At 47.3% G+C, this 26,339-nt stretch overlaps 1 long non-coding RNA gene across 1 annotated transcript in view; it reads right to left on the reverse strand.

Annotated features, from left to right (window-relative positions):
- Positions 1–663: 663 nt before the first annotated feature.
- Positions 664–26,339, reverse strand: part of LOC138260764 (uncharacterized) — a 118,863-nt gene continuing 93,187 nt past the window's right edge. Inside the window, exon 3 of the long non-coding RNA XR_011198972.1 lies at positions 664–725. This is a non-coding gene — a long non-coding RNA (uncharacterized lncRNA). The remainder of the gene's footprint in view (positions 726–26,339) is intronic.

The following is a 26,339-nucleotide window of genomic DNA, read 5'->3' on the forward strand; positions in this document are numbered from 1 at the left end:
TTAGTGTAAATGCTCATAATCTTGTTGTGATCATAACAATTTACTAATGAAAAGTCTGAAACATGAACTGTATCATAAGTGCTTAGTATGCCATGTCTCCAGTAATAGGGCCTATTTTACCTACTCATATTTGTGATGGAGCATCACACCTGACACAATGCTCAAATAGGGCATGTTTGGTACAAATGTCCCTCATAACATGGAGAAAATGCAGGTAACCCTATTTTCGCATGCAGCCATGTGTCTGCTCAAAACAGTAGTTGGCTTGTGATGAGGAATCTACTGACAACCTTTAGCACAAAACAATAAACCAAACAAAGCATCAGACACCATTTGAAAAATGTACACCTCCAGAAATCCGTTGGCTGTGTGTCAACCATCATGTTGAATCCAAGCAATATTGCTGTAAATAAAAAAGGTTAAACAACAGGAATGGCTACAAATAATTACTCACTGCCTTGATGATGCTGTTGGGCCCTCAACTGCCCATCAAGCGTCAGGTAGACCACCGCAAGGATGAGGGCCATGGGTGGGGTCAGGGTACGGCACATGAACTTGCCTCGTCGGGAGGCCTGGCCGAGCTATAATTTGGCTGACTTTCTAGTCCAGCATCGGAAGTCCTTCCACTTCTTCATGCAATGCAGCCTGTGCCACTTATGGAGCCCCGGGGACCTCACCTTCTTTTCGATGGCCTTCCATAAGTTCTGCTTCTGATGGGCATTGACCTGTATTGAAGAGAACAAATAACATCAAAATACATTTTGAGTGATGTTGTTTGTCTGTAGAGCAGTAACACAATGTTTTCCTTCTCTCACATGCATTCCCAGAAAAGTCAGTACAGAATATTCACAAACGTTTGAAAGTTCATAGGAAACACTAATTTGCAGGAGTTGCCTCAACACTTTTTTTGTCTCTCATTTTACCAATCCAAGACCCAAACATCATCTAGGCCAGGACCATGAAAGCTTTCATGTATTGAGACCTACTCCTGATTAGTCCATCTCATTGTGAGCTACTAAAGTCCAAACTTCCTGTACATTATATGGACATAAACACATGCACAGCTACAGTGTCTTCATGTCTAAGCCTCTAAGAGTCAGATACTATGGTTTGCATCACATACAGTGACTGAGAGCAGTGTGGGAGGGCTATAATGTGTCAGTGAGAGCATGGTTTTGGGTGATATATGAACAAGTATGTGTGTGGTAATGTTAATTACTTGTATGGCTCAATGAGATCCTGTGTCATTTAAACTGGCAGCACAATAAATACATTTCCCCATATGTGGCACCATGATATGTTTAAAACATACAGATACTCTTATTCTAAACTATGGGGTGTACATTCACTTGACAGAAGAGCATCAGACAACTCCATAACTTTAAAGTTTCTTCTTGCACTTTACTTTTCTCCAATTTGAACATGGGCTCCATGTTTCAACTTAAACTAGTGGTACAATGCCTGATAGCCACTGGAAGGAAGGGGCCTGCAGTTTGCCTAATGAAATCTGGAATTGTGAGTGATATGCACTGTAAAGGCAACTAATTCTTTCATATGACTTTTCTTTTCAATGTACAGACATTTCAAACATTGTCAAACAACATTCTTTACCATGCTAAATCATTCAGTTCGCTAGACTCTAATATCAACACTTCATGCATGAACAAACCGGGACAAATTAGCCTGTTTGCAAAAGAGGAACAAGCTACTTTGACAAACATTTCTGACTCAAACATGCACCTGTTCCTCTGGGTTCCGATGCAGCAGGCCGTACAGGGACAGGACCTCCCTGGTGAAGTGCTCCAACTTCTCAAGGGAAAAGGCAGGGGCCCTGCCACCTGCTTTGCCTGGCATCCTGGCTCGCAGAAGTTGATAACAGCAGCAAATGTCTAGGAGGTGTTGTTGGCTGCAGTGTTAGGAGACAAGTGAGCTTTTTTCCAGATGCCGCATCGAAGTACACAGCATACACTTTCTGAGGCAGAGAGGGACACAGCCATAGGCTTTCATACGTAGTTGTCATGCACATTAGCCTATGGCACTGTCTGTTGTGATGTGTTCCTGTAACGCCGCGCTCTGACGCGGCGTCTCTTTCTGTCCTCGCGGGTGGAATGCGTTACCGATATTCGGAGTGCCGTTCCCCGCGTTTTTTGACTAAGCTTTCTGGGAAGCATATATTTCGCTCCCGGTCGCGCTACACTTACTTGTAGCCTTTTTTCTTCTTTTATTGTTGGTGGAGGGTTTTATGTTGGGCCTTTTGCCTGTCTCTGTCCATGTTGTGTCCATCTTGTCTTCTTCGTGTTTTTGTCCCAGCATGCTCTGTTTTTCTTTTATACTACTTCCTTTTTCCTATACTGGTCTATGGGCTTTTCCCAATCCAAGATGGTGATACTTCCCTTTCCTGTGGTGTCACTTCCCTTTTCTCAGTATATAAGTCAGTCAGTCTTGTTCCTCCTTGCGTTGCAAACACTTCCTTCTGGTTGTGCTGTTCGCTCCTGTTCTTTGTTCCTGTTTTTGCCTTGGGAGATTTTTGCCTGTTCCTTTTTTCCTGCTTTTGCCTTGGGATATTTTTGCCTGTTCCTTTTTTCCTGCCTTGTACCCTGGATATTGCCTATTTTTGTTTCCTGTTGTCAAGTCCTGTTTTTTCTTGTTTTCCTTCTGGAGTTCCTGTTAGAGGTTTTTTCCCCAGTGGTTGGGTTTTTTCCCTCTGGGACTCCTTCTGGAGGGTACGGTCTGCTTTGGCGTAGCCTGTCAAGCGGCACCATTGCTACTAGAAGGGGTCGCCCTTATCTGGGAGCATCCAGGACCTGTAGAAGACTTGGTGTATTCACCAATCCGAAATCCAGAGGTGAGAAGTCCAGCGCAGTACGTGACAGTTCCTACCTACTACACCGTTAAGTTCTGCTGATGACTGTCAGATAGACAATGTCCTGGTGGCAAGTTCAGGCACCCACCATTTTAGGATGTGAAGATGTGTATTTTTATATTGTTTGTGCACCACCAGCGTTCAAAATAGCAGCCACTTTGTATACATATCTCATATATGTACAATATTGTTTTTACCAAAATATGACACATAACAAAGTGAAGCATTACTATGTGTGTCACTGATAGTTTTGTGGTGTATGTTATACTTCTGTTGCAGTAATTGTAAAAAATAAAATAGATAAACATAAAAATAATATGCAAATAATACATTTAAAATGAATTATTTACACATTATTTGTAAAAAAATGCTAGACGTAAAAATAAATTGATTTGAAGTAGCAAAAATATTTTTAAATTATGGGAATATATATGACACACTAAAATCACTAATCTAACCAAGACATAAGATGTGTGTTGATTGTGAAAGTCTTGTGTGAGAATTTAAAGTGAAAACAGTTTTCCTTACATGCAGACATATGAACCCATGATGGGTAGAACAAGGCGGTTCCTTAGTCAGCATGGAGGAAAGAGACATAATAAAAAAGTTCAGATTAAATAGGCAAACTATACTGGATTTGTGTCACTAGCTGGAGCCACACAATCTGAATACAATAATAGTAACACCAATAGTTAAACTCATTGTAGTTCTTCATTTTTTGGCCACTGGATCTTTTCAAAACACTGTATCTAGAGGCATGTCACAGCCAGCTTTCACTGGTGTGCTACAAGAAGTATTTGCTTCAATCATATGACACATCAACAGTTTCATCCAGTTTTCAAGAGCTCATGATTTAACCAATGTGAAGAGAGAAATTCATAGTTTGTGTGGCCTAACATATGTGGATGGAACAATTGATTGCACACATATTGCCTTGGTGCAATCACATGCCAGGGAACAGGTTTACCACAATCAGAAGAACTTCTATTCCATCAATGTGCAAGTTGTCTGCTTACCTTATTTATACATCTCAAGTATGTGTGCCCGCTTTCCTGGGTCAATACAATGCCTTTGTACTACAAACCAGCACCATAAACCTGCAAATATCACACCTTGGACCTGAGAAGGCCTGACTTGTTGGAAAGTACAATGTGACTTGAGGATCATTTGCTTTAATCATAGTTTAGGAATGTACAATGGATTGATTTGATTTTGATCCAACACTTTATTGCGTCCATGTAGGAGACTCTGCATATCCTAACTTACCATGATTGTTGGCACTGCAGAGGAATCCAACAACACCGGGGGAAGTCTGCTTCAATGAGGTACATGGAAGAACATGAAGGCAGGTGGAGTGGGATTTTTCGCTCCTAAAGGCTAGGGTTCAGTGTCTGGACAAGATCAGTGGAGCCCTCCTCTACTCACCTGATAAGGTGTTCCGAATCACGGTTGCCTGCTGCATGCTGCACAACATCTCACTGCAAGGAACATCCCAATCTTTGTAGAGGATGGAGACCCTGAATAGCCACTGGGTAAGGATGACAAAAGGCCCAATACAGATGATAGTGGTGAAGATGAAGGAAATTACCTACGTCAAGATGCCATTGACCACTTTTCACATGGGTATAAGTGTATCTTTATATATTGTAACATCTAATGTCAGAACAACTTGTGACATACTGAACATATCAGTCTGTGATAGAAATGCAGTAGGAATAGTCAGTTCAGGAAAGTTAAAGGCAAAGATGTTTATTGATCAAGGTTTCCGTACATTGACTACTATGGTGGTCATTACGACCCTGGCGGATTACTTCCGCCAGGGCCGCGGGACGCGGTGGCACCGCCGACAGGCCGGCGGTGCCCCGCGGGGCATTCTGACCGCGGCGGCTTAGCCGCGGTCAGAGAAGGGAAACCGGCGGTCTCCCGCCGGTTTCCCGCTGCCCCCAAGGAATCCTCCAAGCCGGCGCAGCTTGCTGCGCCGGCTTGGGGATTCCGACTCCCCCTCCCCCTCCCGCCATCCAGTTCCTGGCGGTTCTCCCGCCGGGAACCGGATGGCGGGAGGGGGAGTCGCGGGGCCCCTGGGGGCCCCTGCAGTGCCCATGCCAACGGCATGGGCACTGCAGGGGCCCCCGTAAGAGGGCCCCAAAATGTATTTCACTGTCTGCCTTGCAGACAGTGAAATACGCGACGGGTGCAACAGCACCCGTCGCACCTTCCCACTCCGCCGGCTCTATTACGAGCCGGCATCCTCGTGGGAAGGGAGTTTTTCCCTGGGCTGGCGGGCGGTCTTTTGTAGACCGCCCGCCAGCCCAGGGAAAAACTCATAATACCCTCCGCGGTCTTCTGACCGCGGAGCGGTATTATGGAGGGCGGAATTCTGGCGGGCGGCCTCCGCCGCCCGCCGGAATCGTAATCAGGCCCTATGTGTTTATTAACAGATTTCCTTTGCCTTTGTTAAGTATATGTATCCGCCTATATGATCATTTGAGACTAATTTCTTCGGTGAAACCATTAACATTCCCTTGTTATTCTGTTTTAGGATCCTTCAACATGTCATCTTCATTTGGACATTTCAAAGTTGTGATATTTGCAGTTAAATGTTGCTGTTTGAAAGTACAAAGGGAACATGGGTTGATCCAGGGACAGACACTTTCTTTGGGTGTACAGATCTTGTACAGAGACAACTAGCACAATGATTGAATGGAAGTTATTGAGATTGTATCAGACCTTTTTTTCTGCTGGATGTGGCAACCAAGGCAGTATGTGCTGCTCAACTTTCTCTAACCACATGCATATGTCAACCATGGCATAGTGATCTCCCTTCACATTGGAACAGGTGCAGGTACTGGGGTGAATGGAGCAGTCACCTGTTGTGGCAGGGCCTCCCTGTCTGTGGGGCTAATGGAGGTGTTTTTGTCAAGAAGTAGAAGGACCATAGACAAGGGTGGATGGTACTGGAAAAGTCTTGCACATATGATGGTATATATTGAAAAGCACCCCAGTCAGGGAGCTCTTTTTGTTGTTGTGATTCTAGATTTCCAATATGAGCTCCCTCTGCACCTGCTTTATGCCCTAGAGCTCGGATATGATCTTGACCATCATGTCCTGAAACTGTTGTAGTTCTCCCGAGACTCAGTCAATGGTGGTATGGGTTAAAATGATGCTAATGGCCTCACTATACTGGCCCCAAGCTTCCCTCCCACTACCCCTTCCGTCCTCTACCATGTGCCCTAGAGGCAGTGTGCCCCATCCCACTTGGTCCTGGCATAACTGGAGGCAGTGTTGGTGTTGTCTCAACAGTAGCCACGACTGGGCAGCACAATATTGGTGCAAAATTTCTCTGAATACAGAAAATGGAAATATCCTGAGGCTGAGATGTGGTTGCACCTTGGTTAGGGGTGTAGGTGCGGGCTGAGTGAGACTCACCGGAGCCGTCAGTCCAAACAGAACAGATGGACCAGGCAACTCCCGCTCATCTGGAGTTGCAGGAGTGGAGTCATCATTGAAGGCTTGATCCTAGTCTGAAGTGGAAGCATCTTCAGTATCTGACTTTGTTGCAGTTGCCCTGGGTGTTGGACTTGAAAGGGCTGAAAGTTCAGATCAATAGAAAAATGAGGCGACTTTAATTATTTTACACATGTAGGCTGATTAACACAGATGCAAACTCCAATAATGATGTTGAAGAGTTGTCCTGAAATGCAAAATGTTATTTATGAAGTGTACATTACATGTACCAGACATTCAACCCAACACAGTAGTGAAGAGCTGTGTGTACTAAACGATTCCAAAGGCCTAGCAGGTTAAACAAATTATACAATCTGTATTATAACGGAATGGAAAAAATGACATTGATCATCATGTGGACATTGCAAAGTAACTTGTGAATTGACACTACTTCTACTCAGCATACCACATAACTTGGCAGCAAATCTTGGATTTAACAGACTACGACATATGCGCAATTACATCAATTCAATGTAGTTATATGAAGGTGTCAACATGCTTGATCAACACACCAACTGACATTTTAATACATAGCATGACATGGTGACTTTGGATAAGTGTGTGTATCTATGGAAGTAAAGGGAGATAGTGCAACATTATATTGCTATTGTTTTGCAGATACAAAAATGGGGACTCATGGGAGTTGTTGCCATCTGTTAACACCATTGGCAATACTTGTTAAAATGTGAGTTACACATACCTATTTCAATTACTATACTGGAGATAAACATAGATTTACAACATGTACACACATATGGGTATGATGTGAATAGGTGAAAATACCAATTAGAAGCACTATACCTTCAAGTGCAAATGGATGGAGTTTTGGACTTGTTTTTAGAGAATAACAGATATATTGACCAACATACATTGAAAGAAAGCAAGGGCCTAGGCATATTTGAGGGATGATCCATGGGAAAGAACATACAATCTAACAAAACATATTGCTCATTGTTAGAAAGAGAGATACAACCATGATGTTAGTAATAGGTATGAAAAGATAGTTTGCGGACTCTAGTTTAGATATATATGTTTTTTGTAGGGTGGTGAAAAATTCTAAACATCTAACTTAAGGGCAAAATCTCCATTTGTGATTGTTGAGACATTGTTAAGTGCAACTTCCCAGCCTCTAATTCACCAGGGATTCCAGTCAAGCTTTCAGGATGTAGGATCTGCAAGACCTTCTCCAAAGGAAAGAGTTGTAAGAGGGGCTGGTGGAACGACCACCAGTCCTCTGGGCCTCCAGGTGACACTTGGATGCCAGCGAATGCACTTTCCTACACAGGTCATTTCACCTCTTCCTAATTTCCTCCTGTATGCGCAGATATTTAGCTACAGAATTCACTCTGTTCGGGACCACATTTCCCTTTTCTGAGATATGATATTTCTGTAGTTGTGCGCCAAACAATTGTGGCTCTACTCTAATAATTTCATGCACCATGACGGACAGTTCTCCGTTCCTCCTCCCTGCCATAGTGGCAAAAAATATATATGTACTGGTGCCCTTAAAGAAATTTGAAAACTAATGAAAAAAGTAAAAGTGAAAAAAGAGAGGGAATATTAAGAAAGAAAATAAACTTGCTGTTCAGTGGCAAGGGCGTCCTCAGATTGGTTGTCAGCAGTGGAATGGCAAAGGATCATGATCTGAAATGGAGTGTGCTTTATAGAATGTTTCAAAAGTGTTCACAATTGTCCAATATACACCAGGTGTTAGCTGCTAGCATTCAACCAGTATCCATTGCCATAGTACAACACTAACACTAAACAGGTTCCCAATGTGCTCCCACTGTCATGAGCCCGCTACTGATACACCACCAACATGACTGTGTTATCTAAATATGGTTGGTGGGATCATACTGTCAGGACAACGATGAAGTGCTCATCACCAGCATTGAAGTCCGCTGCGTCGGCTATGGGTTACAGTTGGCACGACGGAGCACACTCCGTCAATGCTGATGGCGGCTGACTAGACATAGATCTAAATATGTCAGGTGGCCTGCCATCAGGTTAAAAGAGTACTTGGACCCCCTCTGTGGCAGATTGGCGGTAATACTGTCAGGATTTAAATCAGGCCCTGAAACCTTTCTCTGTACACCTAAGCTTCTTCTTGGTCAACACACCGTTGTGCCATGCTGTTTTGAAACTTTGAAGTGGTTAAATCATACAGTTCCAACCTTTCTACTGCATTCTGACTCTAATGCCTTCATCCCGCATTGAATTTCTCAGTTTATGTGCCTTAGGTTCGCTCAACAAGGTAGCTTTGGGCCAGCATATTGAGAAATTAAATATCTCTTGGCCTAATTCTATGAAATATTCTACTCCATCTTTTATTATTGTTCAGCAAATTAATGAGGCAAGTATTTAAGTTCTGCCTACAATTGGGGAATAGCAGTGATTAGTGCTTGCCACTTGTTACAGGTGGTGTGCATCATATCTTATTTATGGAGACCATTACTTATTTTTCCTCATTAAACTTTGACCTAGAGCAAAGGAGTGAAATCAGAAAAGCAGAAAGGAGGAGAAAGCGAAAGTAGGCAAACAGTGACAAACATGGGAAGCAGGCATGAAAATGAACCTAGATTGTGGGAAAGGCAAAATATTGGCAGAGGCATGCGTTGGAATTAAGAGCCTCATTGACAAGAATCTGACGTATCGCCATTGATGCATCAGATTTCTTGTGCTTTCCGTACATCCCCTCCTGATGCCATGGATGCTCTGTATTTACAATACAGAGCTCCATGGTGCACGTTTTCAGAGAGGTGTCAGAAATTCTGAGTCATCTGTTGATGCCAAACTCACACATTGCTAGAGTAGCATTGTTAAACTGAAGCAACTCCAGCAATGCAAGAAGTTTCCCCTAGGAAAAAGCCCTGCATCAATTTTACGCCTGCTCTGAGTAGAATGACGCAGTGAAATGTTGTAAATTTCATTGCACCAGTTCGTGCCTTTTCCTGTGGGAATGTCTACCCTGCATACATTATACATGGTGCAGATATAATGTGACACAGGGCTTTACAAAATGACACATTGGGCACAATGCGTCAATTTGTAAATATGGGGCAGTGTAGTGTACTGCTAGCACCATCAATGCATCAAAAATAAATGACACTTCAGTGATGCAAAGGGCTTCTAAATGAGGCCCGAACTCATCTAGCCTCGGTAGTCAGTAACAGCAGGCTTTAGCACCGCTGTGGTACACTCAAACTCTTTGGACTACTGCATCTTTTTTTTTCTACAAAGTAGATAGAGGGAACGAACAATCAAACAATACTGTTATTTCATAGGCATGTGTCTCTCATCAGCATAATAAAAATGCATTTTAATTATCATTTGAATTTACTTTAAGGTGGAAAACTGGCATTTTTGCAGCATTCAGAACTGGAAGAAAAAAAAAGTTTCTTAACAAAACACTGTGGATCGCATTTTCTCGAACGTGAATCCAATCAGCTATGTCAAAAGCTTAGGCAGGGAGATGTTTCCCGACCTCTCATCAGGTTTATGGTTCAACTGTTCTCTCGCAAACCTTTCTTTCTTAATGTCCTCTCATTAATTGCACTGGAAACAAACTTTTTTTAAGTTTCCTACAAATCATTTGGTCATGGTGTGTAGGAACTGAAGGAAAACAAGTTAGTCCCCACTTGAATGTGAAATGCTCCATTTAAGAGGCAGATCTTTAGTGTGCTTCTTTTACAGATCATGGATTTACACTGAACCATAGACAAGTGCCGGGCTTAATGGTCATCTCTAATTAATTCATTTGCCCAAGAGGGTGATACCCTTCTCCAGCATTTATTCTTGCTGCAGAAAGCAGGAAACATTTCTCTGTTGATTTTGTTGATCTAAGGTAAGGCTGTTTTTTCATCCTGTCAGTACTGCTATTGAGTAGCCTTTATGCCGACCTTCGTCCATGTTTTGAATGTGAAACTATCCTAGAGTGGTTCCCAAGTAAACAGGGGTAACCAACAGTGGAGTTTGAGCTCAAACTGTGGAACCTTGAATGCCCTAGTGAGTGTTCCAATCAAGCACATTGCTACATGTTGCTGTAAAATTGCCTCCTTCACCAGTAGTCTGTTTCACTTGCAGCGTTTGAGTCACCACACATAATGAAGAAGCTTTGTTTTTTCATGAAAGAAAAGCAGAGCTATGGTTTTAAAGTATTCAGGACCTTAAGCACGATAACTATGTTTTGTCGCATATTTGTGGAACTGGAGTGCATCGGAGTTACTAGATGTAGTCAAATCACACAGTAGTTGTCAATGACATTGGATGAGCAACCTAGTTCATGCTTTGAAGTACAGTATAACGGTAAGCAATGCAAATATCTAGCTCTATGTGTGGCAGAACGCTATCACTTTGACTATATATTGGGATTTGAATAAACCTTCAACATGCCATGGCACATCGTTGATTTAAATTCAAGTATGCAACCTGTCATTTTCCAGTGTTTTGTGGAATTCGCCAGGAGTTTGAGATAAATGTTCAGATTCTAGATACACAGAGAAAGTTCAGGATGTCAGGATTTGGGAAATTAATTTGTAGACATAATAATCATAAAAGGAAACCATTTCAGCATAAGAGGAGAAATAAGTAGACAAAAAAGTGATTAGGGACGAGGCCGAGAATATGAAAACCAAGAAAAAAGCATTGTTCCACAGCATTTGTAATGCTTATCCAGATAAGGCAATGCTGGATAGAAGACTACTAAGTATGGATGAGTGCAATGCCAGAGCACACATGAAAACTAAGCACCGGTAGCCAGTATAAATAGAAGTAAAGGATTGCCTGAGCGACCCTTGGTTCGATGTCATTGGAAAGCTGGGCATAAGCCTTTCATTTGGACGTTCAGGTCAGAGTATGGCAGAGGAAAAGCAGGGTTTCGTGTATCTATACTCATAAAACAAATTATGTTGAATTAGGTACTAAATATCTATTAACAAAAATAAGGCAATATTGAATGTGTAACATATGCTGCACGATTGATGTTAATGCCTTCCCTTTTCCTCCTTAAACTCCTGTAAGAAAAGATGGTCTAACGAGTTCAATCGTTTTCTGCATAGATGTCTCTGTAACCTGGTAGTGACAAACAGTTCAAGTCTTCAAAAGGAAAATATATCCTTAACCAACTAAAGTTGATTAAATTGCTGCCATTAAATTGGGCAGTAATGCCCATTCAGTTTTTCTTTCTTTAGATCTTGTAGATACCCTTGACATTTTCTGTCACTAACTACTGCTATTAGATAGGAAAATGAGTTACTAAGCTAATGGCATGATTCTGCAAAAATGTGTTACATGTTGAAATCCGAACAGTGATGTGACTTACCATTTTCCCTTCTGAGGTGGCTATATTAAGCACCATTGAGTTTTTTTTAACATAATATCTAATAATAAAACTCAATGATATTTGATACTCCTGTGCCTTTTGAGTGTAATGAGGGTGAGTAGTAGTTTATTGTACAGGTAATAAAATTCAATACAATTAAAAACAAGGAAGTGAACAATCAGTAAAACATTTACAATCAAATATTAAATACATGCTTAAAACACTCTGGGGGTCATTCCGACCCTGGCGGTCCATGACCGCCAGGGCCGGGGACCGTGGAAGCACCGCCAACAGGCTGGCGGTGCTTCCTGGCCAATTCAGACCGCAGCGGTAAAGCCGCGGTCAGAAAAAGGGAACCGGCGGTTTCCCGCCGGTTTTCCCCTGGCCAAAGGAATCCTCCATGGCGGCGCTGCAAGCAGCACCGCAATGGGGATTCCGACCCCCTTCCCGCCAGCCTGTTCCTGGCGGTTTACACCGCCAGGAAGAGGCTGGCGGGAACGGGTGTCGTGGGGCCCCTGGGGGCCCCTGCACTGCCCATGCCACTGGCATGGGCAGTGCAGGGGCCCCCTAACAGGGCCCCATAAAGATTTTCAGTGTCTGCTTGGCAGACACTGAAAATCACGACGGGTGCCACTGCACCCGTCGCACCGCAGCAAATCCGCCTGCTCCATTGGGAGCCGGCTTCATCTTTGCTGGGGCTTTCCCGCTGGGCCGGCGGGCGATCTTTTGCAGATCGCCCGCCGGCCCAGCGGGAAAGTCAGAATGTCCCCCGTGGTCATCTGACTGCGGGGCGGTGTTTGGGCGGTTTCCGCCTGGCGGGCGGGGGGTCGGAATGACCCCCTCTGTGATTTAAATACACATACCACAGTAAGAAACATTAATACATATTAATATAAAACTTTCAACTAAAAATAAGGCTGAACCACCACAGCCCAGAACCCCACATAATGCATAATAAACAGAGGGGCTCACAGTGCTCAAAGCCCTAAAGTGCGTAGTGCATTAAATAATCATTAAGTTAGATACCAATGAGGATCCCAGCCCAAGGTGCAACATTTAAACTCAGCCCGTAACAAATTAATACAAGCCAAAGAGGCAAGAGCGGGAACAAATTCCAAACATAATTATCCACTGCTCGCAGTGCCCTTGAATCTGATTTGGGTGATTTTAATAAAATTGGTCGGTAACACATTCAACATTAAATTCGTAGAATCTAAGGACTTAATAATGGCCGGTCAACAGGCGCGAATCCCCAATTCCTTCCACTTACATCGAAGCAGTGATCTGCGTTCTTTAAGTAACGCTGGACACAAACAAACCTCATGTTCAGTTGTTTCTTCTGCGTTACCACAGCCCATTCACATCACCCTGTCTCCTGGAGTTAACAGCCATAGGGCTAAATATTTTTTTTTTTTAAACAATTGCCCATCCTTAGGGCCATAAAGGCCTCTTTCAAACGAAACCTGTAGAAGCAGGAGGAATAACTTGATGGAGTAATTGGCTTGAAGGAGTTAATTACCAACTAGGCATGCTTACGTTTAGCAAAGAGGGAACGATCTGAGTGATACAAGTGTAACTGTTTGTTCCCCAGTTTGAACAAGGACTGGGGAGGGTTGCTGACCCAGGATGGCATTGGATTCCAATTGCCAGAAAGTAAAAATGAGACCCCTTTGTTTTCAACGCACTGATTTCCTGCCACAAAACTGCCTCCAGGCTACATTCCTTGGCTCGACACAGCTTATGACAATGCTTCAGGAAGGCACCAGCACCAACTACCTGCTGGTCCAAAAGCCCAAATTCCAACCACACCTGTGCAGGGGAAGCAAGTTGCGGTACGTGGAAAACTGTCTTATAGATCTTATTGACCAGCCTGTTTAATAAACAAGAGCATTTACCCAGCAGGATTTCCTGATTATAAGAAAATGAAAATGAGGGAATGATCTTTGCTCTCATGACTTCCATCAGAGGGAGAAGATTTGGCCCCTTTAAAATGTTAACTAATTTAGAAAAGGCCACCTGCAATGCCACAGCTTTAAGTTCAATCTCCTTCACTTGATTGACAAACTGCCCCTAGAATCAAAATGCCCCCCCCTAAGTATTTATAAGACTGATCTGAAACATGTTTGCTGCTCTTGTAATACCAGCTGAGCCCCAAATGCTTTTTTCTTCCGAAGGAGACCACTTTGGTTTTAAGCAAATTGACTCACAGGAGTATAAAATGCAGGTTGGTTAAGGAGTCATTGAAGACCTATCTTGGTGTAACTGAACAGTGCAAGATCGTCAGCATAGAGCAAATGGCTAAGCCTGAGACCACCAATCTTGGGGGGATGAGAATTAACAGCATCAAGAGACAATGACAAATATGCAATATACAAATTAAGAAGTAGGGGCGCAAGCATGCATCTCTGTTTCAAACCACGACTAGTAAAACATTTTCTGCAAAGAGAACACCCATCATCTAATTAAATAGGGACCCAGGTATCTGTATGTAGTTCCACAATAGCACCCAGGAGCATCGAAGGAATGCCCCAGTTTTGCAGTTTGGCCCACAGGGTGCCCCTGGGGATCCAGTCAAATGCTGAGTGTAATGAGGGCTTTTTGGAAGCCCAGATAAATGCCATTTCAGTGGTCTTGATAAGAAGCACACCACAGTGAGGACTAAGGCTGTTTTATGAGGATGATTTAACATTGTGAGTGCATTATGAAGTTATTGTACGTTGTTAGAAATGGGGTCTTTGGTTGGCAGTCAGGTTACCCCCTGTCCAAGCAAGGACCCTCACTCTAGTCAGGGTAAGTCACACACAATCCAAATTATCCTGTGCCCACCGTCTGGTAGCTTGGCACTGAGCAGTCAGGCTTAACTTAGAAGGCAATGTGTAAAGTATTTGTGCAATAAATCATACAATACCACAATATAACACCACAAAAATACACCACACAGTGTTTAGAAAAATATATAATATTTATCTGAAAAAATGCCAAACAATTAAAGATGAAATAAGCAAATGTAGGGATATCACTGAAAGCGATATCAAGTGTCTTAAGAGTTCAAAGATTACTGTAAAAGCAATAAAAAGTGTCTTAAGTTCTCCTAGAAACAACAAGTATCTCTTGCAGGGCAAAGTACCTGGGTTTGCATTGTAACATCCTCGCAAGGGGCTGCAGAGGGTGAGATGCATCGAAAACGGTGAGTGTGCGCTGGTTTTGCCCATTCGCACACAGACTTGTGTCGTTATTTGCCACGTGGTGAATATGTTGCGTTGATTTCTGGCACGTGGACTTGGATCCTCTTTTGGTTGTGGGTTTTTCAGACTCCCCGGGGACGATGCGTGGAATCCTGGGCTTGTGGAGCGAAGTCACAGTGGCTGCGTCGATTCCGGTAGGTGATGCATGGAATTTTGTTCCGCACGACAGGTGCTGCGTCGATTCCTCTCATGAAGTCGGGTGGCGTCATTCTGAGTCGGCTTGAATCAGTCCAATAGGGCTGTGCATTGAAGTTCCGGTTGCGTCACTGGCGCTGCGTCGATCTTCTGTTGCAAAGACGGGCTGCGTCATTACGGATTCGGCGTGCAGTGAAATCTTCACCGTGAGCAGGCTGTGCGTTGATTTTGGCAGGTGTTGTGTTGAATTTTCACTGCACAGGATTTCAGCTGCAGGAGAGAAGTCTTTTTGGTCCTGAGATTTCAGGGACTAGGAGGCAAGCTCTATCCAAGCCCTTAGAGATCACTTCTGCAGCAAAGTAAGAGAGCAGCAAGACAGCAGGGCAACAGCAAGGCAGCAGTCCTCTTCAGAAAGCAGTCAGGTGAGTCCTTTGTGCAGCCAGGCAGTTCTTCTTGTCAGGGTGCAGGTTGTGGTTCAGGTTTCTTCCCCAAGAAATGTCTGAGGTGGTAGGGCAGAGGCCCTGTTGTTATACCCAAATGTGCCTTTGAAGTGGAGGAGACTTCAAAGAGTAGCTTAGAAGTACACCAGGTCCCCTTGCAGTTCAATCCTGACTGCCAAGGTCCCAGTAGGGGGTGGGGCAGTCCTTTGAGTGAGAGCAAGCCTTCCACCCTCCCAGCCCAGGAAGACCCATTCAAAATGCAGATGTCTGCAAGTGAGGCTGAGTATCCTGTGTTTCGGGTGTGTCTGAGTGAATGCACAAGGAGCTGTCAACTAAACCCAGCCAGACATGGATTGTAAGGCACAGAAAGATTTAAGTGCAGAGAAATGCTTACTTTCTAAAAGTGGCATTTCTAAAATAGTAATATTAAATCCACCTTCACCAGTCAGCAGGATTTTGTATTACCATTCTGGCCATACTAAATATGACCTTCCTTCTCCTTTTAGATCAGCAGCTACCACTCAAACAATGTATGAGGGCAGCCCCAATGTTAACCTATGAAGGGAGCAGGCCTCAAAGTAGTGTAAAAACAAATTTAGCCGTTTTACTCTACCAAGACATGTAAACTACATAGGTACATGTCCTGCCTTTTACCTACACATCACCCTGCCCTAGGGGTTACCTAGGGCACACCTTAGGGGTGACATATGTAGAAAAAGGGGAGGTTCGGCTTGGCAAGTACTTTCAAATGCCAAGTCGGTTTGGCAGTGAAACTGCACACACAGGCCTTACAATGGCAGGCCTGAGACAAGGTTAACGGGCTACTGAAGTGGGTGGCACAATCAGTGCTGCAGGCCCACTAGTAGCTTTTAATCTACAGGCCTTGGGCACATATAGTGCATTCTACTAGGGACTTATAAGTAAATTAAATAGCCCAAATAGGTGTGATCCAATGTTACCATGTTTAAAGGGAGAGACCAGATGCACGTTAGCACTGGTTAGCAGTCTAAAAACCAGTAAAAACAGTATTTCAAAAGTGGAGGGAGGCAGGCAAAAAGTTAGGGGTGACCACCCTAAGGCTGTCAGGTTTAACATATGTATTAACTCCATACTCAGTGAAGATGATGTAACAGGTTGGCAGGATACTGATGGCCATGCCATATAGCTGGTGAACAGAATTGTGAAACAACCAGCCTTAGATGTCCTACAGTGTTATGAAGACTGAAATGATGCATCCTACTTTAACTCCCTGATATTGATTGCTCAGCATGGAGGTAATCCATACTAGAAAAATACTGCTACCCTTTGCTTCAGGAGGTAAGTAGCCAAATAGCATGTTGTGATGAATGCTGTTGAAAGGCAGCAATAGGTTCACGAAGATCAGGGTTCAAGTAGTACCCTAGTTTGAGGGCTGTCTGATCTTTCTGAGAGTTTTTTCCATGGTGTGGACAGAACATTGATTGTAGAGTGTTTTTACTGCTGGTTTCAGTGCCTATGCATTGCATGGCAGTTCTGGATATAGGGCTGTAGTTGTTTACATATTCCACCTATGAGTTTGTTTTTCAACAGGATTGCACTGTATTTTATCATATTTAGATTTTTGTAGCACCTTCCATAACTCTTGCAAGGGTCACAACATCAGTCAGGACATGTATCTCAAATTACTCTCACCTGGTATGTCCCAAGATGTGAGTTGAAATCCACTCCCAAATTTCTACTGGTGATTCCCAGATTTAAGAAACTGAGATCTGGTGGTCGGTCAATAGAAAGTACCATTGCTGAATCTTGGACTGCACTGTCACTTGACATACGCAAGCAAGAAAGTTACCTGGTCTTTAGAAAGATGATAATAATAAACCTTTTCTCCCTTACAGGTTATGTTCCCATGTGTCTGTGTAGTATACATGGTCACCGTGGTCTATTGCAGCTTTTATAAACCACAAACCTATGAGTTTCATCCTGTAGAGCACTAGGACTGATCTGTAGAGGTAGCCAATGTGCTTCACACATGATTCAATCCAATTCATACCTTCTGGATTGTCAATAAATAATTCTTTGTATGTCACTTTGTATCCCTTAGAACGAAAGCCCTAAGATTTTCATGACATTACTGGGCCCTCTTTGACATATGGTTGAAAGGGAAGTATTTGCACTTTGACCTATGTGGAATAAATTGCATTCAGTGCATGAGATTTCGAGGAAGGGTAGAAGCGTATTGCACTGAAGCACATAACCATGGTAGGTATAGAGTGTGTAAGAATAGCTAATGCCGTTTATGTGGACTCTTATGATCTTTGCTTAGCTACTGTGATAATGAGAGGTTGTGGTTGTTCATGTCTATGTAGTAAAAACACAAGCAATAACACAAGTGCCAAAGTGCCAGGGTATTGGATTCCTCCAAGATGGGGAGCACCTCAATAGAGGGTCTATAATGCATCACCTATACTGTGGCCATAGAGCCCAGGGGTTTCACAAACATCTTAATAGAAGGTATATCACTAAGTAGCAGTGTAGGCTCAGCCAAAGGAGATTCACTGATACCTCAATAAAATACTATATTATGGTGGTCATTACAACCCTGGCGGACGGTGTTAAAGCGGCGGAAAGACCGCCAACAGGCCGGCGGTAAAAATTTTGGAATTACGACGTGGCAGAAACCGCCAACAAAGACAGCCACTTTAACACTCCGACAGCCACGGCGGTACAAACAAACAGCTCAGCGGTCACCGCCAACAGACAGGCGGAGGACAATGTACCACCCACACTATTATGACAGGCCAATCCGCCACCTTTTCCGGGGCGGATACACAGCGGATAAAAACACGGCGGAAACAGGAATTTGGAAGGGAAAACGCTCACCTCTACACACTCCACGAGGAAGGAGGACATCATGGAGCCGGAACTCCATATTCTACCTGCAATAGTCTTCCTGCTCCTGTACCAGGAGCACCAACGCCGGCGGCGAAGACCACGGTGAGTACAGGACCTACGACACAGGGGAGGGGGGGAGGCAAAAAACAGGGACACACACGCAACGCCACCACCCCCACCCCCACCCTCACCCACTACAACACACACACCAATGCATATCTATACATTACAGTCACCCCCCCCCCCAAACCCCCCCGGAAGAATGCAAAGACAAAAGGAAATGAGTGTAACCATTGTAATATATAAAAAATCAGTAAGCAAAAATATACATATATACACTATTAACAAAATAAACACCAAGATTAGTAGTCCAGGTACTGCACCATTTATAGTCCGTGGACCACTGGGCCCAAAATGCATGGGCAAGGCCCACACACGATACCAGATCAAAACAGAGAGAACACTGCAGGGGCATCAGATAGAAATACAACAGGCACCTCAGGGGGAAGGGAAGGGGGGGGCACCTCAGCCAGATGAGTGCACAACGCCAGATCCACGAGGGGCCTCCATGCCCATTGATGTATCCTGGGGAGTGCAAAGCCACAGTCCCTCAAGTCTCTACAGTGGGTTGTTTGCCCACTGCTGCATCCTGGGGAGTGCAAAGCCACAGTCTCTCAAGTCTCTACAGTGGGTGGTTTGCCCACTGCTGCATCCTGGGGAGTGCAAAGCCACAGTCTCTCAAGTCTCTACAGTGGGTGGTTTGCCCACTGCTGCATCCTGGGGAGTGGAAAGCCACAGTCTCTCAAGTGGATGCCTGTCTCCACTGGTTCTAGAGGGGGCTTGGTGCCCAGAGTGCTTCATCCTGCCAAGGACAGACGTAGTGGATGTCTTTCTCCACTGGTTCTGGAGGGGGACTGGTGCACAGAGTGCTTCATCCTGTGAAGGACAGAGGTAGTGGATGCATGTCTCCACTGGTTCTGGAGGGGGACTGGTGCCCAGAGTGCTTCATCCTGTGAAGGACAGACGGAGTGGATGCATGTCTCCACTGGTTCTGGAGGGGGACTAGTGCCCAGAGTGCATCACTCACCCTGTGACGGTCCCTGTTGTGTCAGTGCCCCTGCCGCTCACGGGCTAACGGTGCTTGAGTTGGCGGTGCTTGCCCTGTTCAGCGGTGCTTGCCCCGTTCAGCGGTGCTTGACTTCGCGGTCCTTGCCCTGTTCAGCGGTGCTTGCCCTGTTCAGCGGTGCTTGAGTTGGCGGTCCTTGCCCTGTTCAGCGGTGCTTGAGTTGGTGGTCCTTGCCCTGTTCAGCGGTGCTTGAGTTGGCGGTCCTTGCCCTGTTCAGCGGTCCTTGCCCTGATCAGCGGTGTTTGACTTGGCGATCCTTGCCCTGTTCAGCGGTGCTTTCCCTGTTCAGTGGTGCTTGACTTGGCGGTCCTTGCCCTGTTCAGCGGAGCTTGCCCTGTTCAGTGGTGCTTGACTTGGCGGTCCTTGCCCTGTTCAGCAGTGCTTGACTTGGCGGTCCTTGCCCTGTTCAGCAGTGCTTGCCCTGTTCAGCGGTGCTTGAGTTGGCGGTCCTTGCCCTGTTCAGCGGTGCTTTCCCTGTTCAGCAGTGCTTGACTTGGCGGTCCTTCATTGCCCAGCTGGGCTGGGGCTGGCGGTCCTTCATTGGTCAGCTGGGCTGTGGATGGCGGGGCCCTCCTGGGCAGCTGGGCTGTGGCTGGCGGGGCCCTCCTGGGCAGCTGGGCTGTGGCTGGCGGGGTCCTCCTGGGCAGCGGCGATGGGGCTGGCGGCGGCCTCCTGGGCAGCGATGATGGGGCTGGCGGTGGCCTCCTGGGCAGCGACGATGGGGCTGGTGATGGTCTCCTGGGCAGCGATGATGGCGCTGGCAGGGCCCTCCTGGCCAACGGGGATGAGGGCGGTCTTCTCCGTCGTGCTGCTCCTCCCAGACTTGCCGGGTTTCTTCTGGCCCTTCCCCACATTGGGAGGAGTCACAGCTGAGTCCACACTCCCACCGGGACCCCTGGGAGCGGCTTGGGTGGCTGGAGTCTTCCCCCTCTCCCACCGGGCACTGGCCAACTTCTGGTGCTTCACAGGGGGGGGACTGGCTGTACTGTGGCTCCGTGACACACTGGCTGTCCTGGTGGCCAGTGCACTCCACATACCTGTGACAACAGGCACCACTGGTCCCAGAGATTTTGTGGCTGAGGTGCTAGTTCGGGACCTATGGGTTTGACAGGGGTGGTGGGAAATAGGTTAATGGTGGACAGACAAAGTTGTTTGGAGACACTGGGACGGGTAGCTGGAGGGGGTTTGGGAGTGGAGGAAGAGGTGGTGGTTGTAGGAGGTGTAAGTTTTGTGGCTTTGGGTGCAGGTGCATGCGCTGGAGGCTGTTGTGAGGTGGATGTATGTTGGGTGGGTGTGTACCTGCGTTTGTGTATGTTGGGAGGGGGCGTCATAGACACACTGGGAGTGGACACAGGGGACATGTGAATGGTAGTGGGGGTGGTGACTGCACGTGAGCGGGGTGTGGTGGTGGGTGTGCTGGTGCGGGACGTAGTGGCTGTAGAGGTAGTGCATGCAGGTGTGAGACGAGACTGGGAGTGAGGAGAGAGACGATGAGGAGGGGGACACAGTGGAGGCAGTGGATGTTGGTGTTTCTGTATGTGTGTGATGCTTGCATGAGTGCCTGTGGGATGTGTGGTGCTTATGTTTTCCTGAGCTTCCCTTGTGTGGTGAGGTGTGTGCAGGCTGGTCTGATGGTGTGCTTGGGATAGGCAGAGGTAAAAGGGATTGGGTCTGGGTGGAGGGAGTTGGAGGGGGAGGCTAGACACAGGGACAATGGTTTCCATTAGTGCTGAGGGCAGAGTTTGAAAGGATCGGTGAAGGGCCGTTTGACCAGAATGAATGCCCTCCAGGAATGCATTGGTCTGTTGCAACTCCCTTTCTATACCCTGGATGGCATTCAAAATGGTAGACTGCCCAACAGTGAGTGACCTGAGGAGGTCAATGGCCTCCTCACTGAGGGCAGCAGAGGTGACAGGGGCAGGGGCTGAGGTGCCTGGGGCGAAGGTGATGCCCACCCTCCTGGGTGAGCGGGCACAGGGCGAAGGCTGAGGGCCTGCTGGGAGGGCAGGGCTGGTAGGGGGAGTGGCGGCTGTACCTGTAGAAGTGGGGGGCACAGATGTTGCCGCCACCACAAGGGAGCTCCCATCGGAGGACGAGTCCGTGTCGCTGGTTTCAGCTCCTGTCACTGCCGTGGTGCTCCCCTCGCCCTCCGTCCCACTGGTGTATTCAGAGTCCGTAGTGTGGCCCTCCATGGCCATGTAGGATGCAGCTCCCTCGTGCTCCAGTGCCACTGCTCCTCCGCCTGATGATGCTAATGCACACAAGAACAGGGAGACCGCAAAAAAGGGGGGAGAACAGAAGAAATAAATTTTGAGTGCATGGCTTACCACTACCTTTGGTGGACAAGACAGACACAGAAGCCCCCTGCACTAGGTCGTGCTGTTGGGCTATACAGTGCAATTCCTGGGAAATGGCCTACAAGGCTATGGACAACATCTGCACACACAGATGACACAGGTGCATGAATAGCTGTACTTGGCACTCTAGAGAGGTGGGGTGGGGGGCCACAGGGCCATGCCTTACGAAGGGGCCTAGCCTACGGAACTCACCCTGGCCTAATGAAACCCTCAGCCCTCCTCCCCCACCCAGACCCCTCCACTGTGCGCAAAGTCAGCTGAATCAGAGTGTACTCACCTCCTTGTGTCTGCAGTGATGCCCTCAAGCGTCCATCCAACTCCGGGTAGGCCACCGCCAGGATCCTGAATATCAGGGGGGTCATGGTTCGACGGGCACCCCTCCCACGTTGGGAGGCCATCCCCAGCTGAGCCTCCACCGTCTTCTTGCTCCAGTGGCGAATATCCTCCCATCTTTTCCGGTGGTGGGTGCTCTGTTTGTGGTGGACCCCCAGGGTCCGGACGTCCTTGGCGATGGCACGCCAAATATCCTTCTTCTGGTGGTCGCTGACCTACATGAAATGTACAGGGGAAGAAGAGAAGTCATTAACAACTGCGCCGTCAAAGTGAGTGGCCCCCATCCCTACCCTTGCCATGTGGCACATGCACCCACCGTCTTTCATGCATGCAGAACTCTGCCCCCTTCCTTCTTACAACCAGCCCTCTCCACACAGGCATAGCCCATACAACATGCTCCCTGTGTACTTACCTGTTGGTCTGGAGGACCGTAGAGTAGCGTGTACTGGGGGAGGACCCCATCGAGCAACTCCTCCGATGTGAAGGCAGGGGCCCTTTCACCAGACGCACAAGCCATTGTCTCTTCCAGACCGAGGTCACAGCAGCACTTGCAGTGTAGGTCCTCTCCTGTCGAAGATCAGGTATCGAGTGATTCAACAGATAGAAAATGGCGGTCATGTCCGCGGTGGTCATGTCCGCGGCGGTGCGTACCATCACCGCCGGCGTACATCGTCATTGGCTCCTGGGACCCATAGGGTCCAATGTTAACCAATGCAGCATTGCGCCGCGGTCTTCGACCGCCTACCGCGACGGTGTACAACGCCAGCGCAGTTACCTCACATCCCATTGTCCCACTTTACAGGTCAGACAGCCACCATTTCAGGGGCCCACATGGCCTAATTACCAACTGTGTCAAACATACCTAGGCCTAGTCTCAACACACATTTAGGCCACATTTTGGTTATGGATGGTGTTCTGTGTAGACTGTGGGTACATAACTCTGAGTTTTTTGACTCTGTGCTCGCTGTTGTCCTTCATAGGCACCGTCCGCTGGGACATGTGAGGAGATGGTGGAATCCTCCAGTGTACCGACCGCTGGTGGACCTGTCGACAATGGAGGAAAGAAATTTGATTATCACCTACAGGTCTGACCGTGCCACAATCCAGGAACTGTGTACACAGTTGGAGCCTGACCTGATGTCAGCAATCCACCATCCCACAGGAATCCCCCCTCAAGTGCAGGTGCTATCAGTGCTCCATTTCCTTGCAAGTGGGTCTTTTCAAACAACTGTGGCCATGGCATCAGGGATGTCCCAGCCTATGTTTTCCAACGTATTGTCCAGAGTGTTGTCTGCCCTGGTGAAACACATGAAGAGCTACATCGTTTTCCATCAGGTGGAGGATTTGCCTACAGTGAAAGGTGACTTCTATGCCCTTGGACATATCCCCAACATCATAGGTGCCATTGATGGGACCCATGTGGCTTTGGTACCCCCCCACAGGAGTGAACAGGTGTACAGGAACCGGAAGAGTTATCATTCCATGAATGTACATATGGTATGTTTGGCAGACCAGTACATCTTCCATGTGAATGCCATGTTCCCTGGCTCAGTGCATGACGCCTACATCATGCGGAATAGCAGCATCCCTTATGTGATGGGTCAACTCCAGAGGCACCGTGTGTGGCTATTAGGTGACTCTGGTTACCATAACCTGTCATGGCTACTGACCCCAGTGAGGAATCCCAGGACCAGGGCAGAGGAACGCTACAATGAGGCCCATGGGCGAACTAGGAGGGTGATCGAGCGGACCTTCGGCCTCCTGAAGGCCAGGTTCAGGTGCCTCCATATGACAGGTGGATCTCTATTCTACTCACCAAAGAAGGTGTGCCAGATCATCGTGGCCTGCTGTATGCTTCACAACTTGGCTTTGCGACGACATGTGCCTTTTCTGCAGGAGGATGGTCCAGATGGCGGTGTTGTGGCAGCTGTGGAGCCTGTGGACAGTGATGAGGAGGAAGCAGAGGAAGAAGACATGCAGAACAGGGACTCAGTCATCCAGCAATATTTCCAGTGAAACACAGGTGAGAATACATTCCTGCCTACTACATGTACTTTTACCCTTCTACCTCTATCCTGTCTGTCGATTTCACCCAGTGTATGGTCACTGAGTTGTCCCTTTCCCTTACGGTTTCACAGGTGTGGGTCCCAACGTGTGTCATCTGCTTAGATTCCTCTTGGACTAGAGCTGTGTGACATAGGCATGTTGACATTACTATGAACATTTTGTCACTGTAATTGCAAATACACTATTTCGACATCACAGACAGACTCTTTTGGTGCTTTAGGTGTGTTTATTTAAATACAAAATATTAGAGGGGGAACTTAAATGGTGAGTGGTGATGGCGAAGGAGTGTCTATGGCAGAGTCCAGTCTATTAGTCTCACAGGTGCATTGCCCATATGGGCATAGGAAGTGGAGCTGGGGCAGTTTCAATATGGACAGGGTGACAAAGTGGGACAGTGGGATGACAATCAGGGTGGTCTCATTTCTTGGCGGGGGTCTTGGCATTGTGCTCTGTCTTGGTCCTGGATCTCAGGGACAGTTTGTGGGGTGGTTCTCCCTCTGCAGGTGGTGGGGTGCTGGTGTGGTGGTCCTGTGGCGGTGCCTCCTGTCCACTAGCGCCTGCGGAGGTGGTGGGCAGTTCATCGTCCATGCTAGTGTCAGGGGCCCCTTGCAGTGCCACAGTGTCCCTCCTGGTGTTGAGTACTTCCTTCAGCACCCCTACGATGGTGCCCAGGGCGGAGCTGATGGTTCTGAGTTCCTCCCTGAACCCCAAATACTGTTCCTCCTGCATGCGCTGGGTCTCCTGAAACTTGGCCAGTACCGTTGCCATCGTCTCCTGGGAGTGGTGGTATGCTCCCATGATGGAGGAGGGGGCCTCGTGGAGAGTGGGTTCCCTTGGCCTGTCCGCCCCCTGTCGCACAGCAGCCCTCCCAGTTCCCCTGTGTTCCTGGGCCTCCGTCCCCTGGACCGTGTGCCCACTGCCACTGCCCCCAGGTCCCTGCTGTTGTTGTTGGGGTGGTGGGTTATCCTGGGTTCCCTGTAGTGGTGGACACACAGCTGATTGACGTGTCCTGGGGACGGAGGTATGAGCCCGCTGGGTGGGTGGTGTGCTGGGTTTTCCAGAGGGGGGAAGGTCTGTGCTGGCCTGTGCCTGTGTGAGGGGAACCGACTGTCCCGAGGCCCACAATGGTCCGGCCTGGTCATCTAGATCCAGGTGGACAGAGGTGCTGTCATCACTGTGGGCCTCTTCTATGGGTGGAGTGGAGATGTCTGGACCCTCCTGTCTGGTGACGTTGGGTAGTGGTCCTGCAGGGGTGTAAAGGCATGATTATTGCATCTGTGTGTGTCATGGTGTGCAATGGGTGGGTGACCGTGTACCCCAGTGCTGGAATTCCTGTGTGGCGGCTTGTATGATGATGGTTTAGGGGGGTGTATGGGTATGTGCAGTGGGCATGCTTTAATGAGGGGTGTCCATGCGTTGGTGTTGCATGCAGGGCTTGGTGTTGGTATGTGTGGTTTGTGATATTGGTACATTTGTGAGGAGTTGGAGTGATAGGGGTGGGGGCGAGGGTGGGGGTATGTGATAGCATGCAGGTAGGGTGGGGGATATGGTAGTTAAAGGTTTGACTTACCAGAGTCCATTCCTCCACCGACTCCTGCAAGGCCCTCAGGATGCAGAATCGCCAAGACCTGCTCCTCCCATGTTGTTAGTTGTGGGTGAGGAGATGGGGGCCCGCCGCCAGTCCGCTGAACCGCCCCCTGTAGGTCGTTCCACCTCTTCCTGATGCCCTCCCGATTTCTTGGGTGTTGTCCAACTGCGTTGACCCTGTCAACTATTCTTCGCCATATCTCCATCTTCCTTGCAATTGAGGTGTGCTGCACCTTTGATCCAAATAGCTGTTGCTCTACCCGGACGATTTCCTCCACCATGACTCTGAGCTCCTCCTCCGAGAACCTGGTTTGTCTTTGCCGTGCCATGGGGTGGTGTAGGTGATGTATGGGATGGTGTGTGTGGTGATATGTAGTGGTGTGTGGTGTTTTGTGCATGGAAGTTGTGTGGGTGATGGTGTTGTGTGCCTGTAGATGCTAGTTTGCGGATGGTGGTGTCTCTCCCTGGCCTTCTCTCTGTAATAGTGGTCG

This window comes from Pleurodeles waltl, chromosome 10, assembly GCF_031143425.1.
Source record: "Pleurodeles waltl isolate 20211129_DDA chromosome 10, aPleWal1.hap1.20221129, whole genome shotgun sequence".
NCBI lineage: Eukaryota > Metazoa > Chordata > Amphibia > Caudata > Salamandridae > Pleurodeles > Pleurodeles waltl.